This window comes from Ptiloglossa arizonensis, unplaced genomic scaffold (genome assembly GCF_051014685.1).
Source record: "Ptiloglossa arizonensis isolate GNS036 unplaced genomic scaffold, iyPtiAriz1_principal scaffold0027, whole genome shotgun sequence".
Classification (NCBI taxonomy): Eukaryota; Metazoa; Arthropoda; class Insecta; order Hymenoptera; family Colletidae; genus Ptiloglossa; species Ptiloglossa arizonensis.
Genome location: NW_027478397.1, coordinates 188,833 through 191,080, shown reverse-complemented (window position 1 = coordinate 191,080; position 2,248 = coordinate 188,833).

Genomic DNA, 2,248 nt, shown 5'->3' with positions numbered 1-2,248 from the left:
TTCGCAAGTCTGATACTCGAAACCAATAACTGCTATGGCCTAGGGCAAATATACACATACCGTTGTAATCGGGCGAATTTCTACTCTCAGATGCAACAGGAATTTCTCGAGTTCGTCAATCCGTTCGCAAGATATGGGAGTTTCAAGTTAAAGAATGGTTGAGGAACCATCAAAATTTTCGCAAGTCTGATACTCGAAACCAATAACTACTATGGCCTAGGGCAAAAATACACATGCCACTGTAATCGGGCGAGTTTCTGCTTTCAGATGCAACAGGAATTTCTCGAGATCGTCAATCCGTTCGCGAGATATGGGAGTTTGAAGTTACGGATTGGTTGAGAAACCATCAAAATTTTAGTAAGTCTGATACTCGAAACCAATAACTACTTTGTCCTAGGGCAAAAATACACACACCATTGTAATCGGGCGAGTTTCTACTTTCAGATGCAAAAGGAATTTCTCGAGTTCGTCAATCCGTTCGCGAGATATGGGAGTTTGAATTTAAGGAATGGTTGAGAAACCATCAAAATTTTCGCAATTCTGATGCTAGAAACGAATAACTGGAATGGCATAGGGAAAAAATACACATACCGTTGTAATCGGGCGAGGTTCTGCTTTCAGATGCAACAGGAACTTCTCGAGTTCGTCAATCCGTTTGCGAGATATGGGAGTTTGAAGTTAAGGATTGGTTGAGAAACCATCAAAATTTTCGCAATTCTGATGCTAGAAAAGAATAACTGGAATGGCATAAGGGAAAAAATACACATACCGTTGTAATCGGGTGAGTTTCTGCTTTCAGATGCAACAGGAATTTCTGGAGTTCGTCAATCCGTTCGCGAGATATGGGAGTTTGAAGTTAACGAATGGTTGAGAAACCATCAAAATTTTCGCAATTGCGATGCAAGAAATGAATATCTGGAATGGCATAGGGAAAAAACACACATACCGTTGTAATCGGGCGAGGTTCTGCTTTCAGATGCAACAGGAACTTCTCGAGTTCGTCAATCCGTTTGCGAGATATGGGAGTTTGAAGTTAAGGATTGGTTGAGAAACCATCAAAATTTTCGCTAGTCTGATACTCGATAGCAATAACTACAATGGCCTAGGGCAAAAATACACATACCGTTGTAATCGGGCGAGTTTCTACTTTCAGATGCAACTGGAATTTCTCTAGTTCGTCAATCCGTTCGAGAGATATGGGAGCTTGAAGTTAAGGAATAGTTGAGAAACCATCAAAATTTTCGCAAGTCTGATACTCGAAACCAATAGCTGCAATGGCCTAGGGCAAAAATTCAAATACCATTGTAATCGGGCGAGATTATGCTTTCAGATGCAACTGGAATTTCTCGAGTTGGTAATCCGTTCGCGAGATATGGGAGTTTGAATTTAAGGAATGGTTGGGAAACCATCAAAATTTCCGCAAGTCTGATACTCGAAACCAATAACTGCTATGGCCTAGGGCAAATATACACATACCGTTGTAATCGGGCGAATTTCTACTCTCAGATGCAACAGGAATTTCTCGAGTTCGTCAATCCGTTCGCAAGATATGGGAGTTTCAAGTTAAAGAATGGTTGAGGAACCATCAAAATTTTCGCAAGTCTGATACTCGAAACCAATAACTACTATGGCCTAGGGCAAAAATACACATGCCACTGTAATCGGGCGAGTTTCTGCTTTCAGATGCAACAGGAATTTCTCGAGATCGTCAATCCGTTCGCGAGATATGGGAGTTTGAAGTTACGGATTGGTTGAGAAACCATCAAAATTTTAGTAAGTCTGATACTCGAAACCAATAACTACTTTGTCCTAGGGCAAAAATACACACAACATTGTAATCGGGCGAGTTTCTACTTTCAGATGCAAAAGGAATTTCTCGAGTTCGTCAATCCGTTCGCGAGATATGGGAGTTTGAATTTAAGGAATGGTTGAGAAACCATCAAAATTTTCGCAATTCTGATGCTAGAAACGAATAACTGGAATGGCATAGGGAAAAAATACACATACCGTTGTAATCGGGCGAGGTTCTGCTTTCAGATGCAACAGGAACTTCTCGAGTTCGTCAATCCGTTTGCGAGATATGGGAGTTTGAAGTTAAGGATTGGTTGAGAAACCATCAAAATTTTCGCAATTCTGATGCTAGAAAAGAATAACTGGAATGGCATAAGGGAAAAAATACACATACCGTTGTAATCGGGCGAGTTTCTGCTTTCAGATGCAACAGGAATTTCTGGAGTTCGTCAATCCG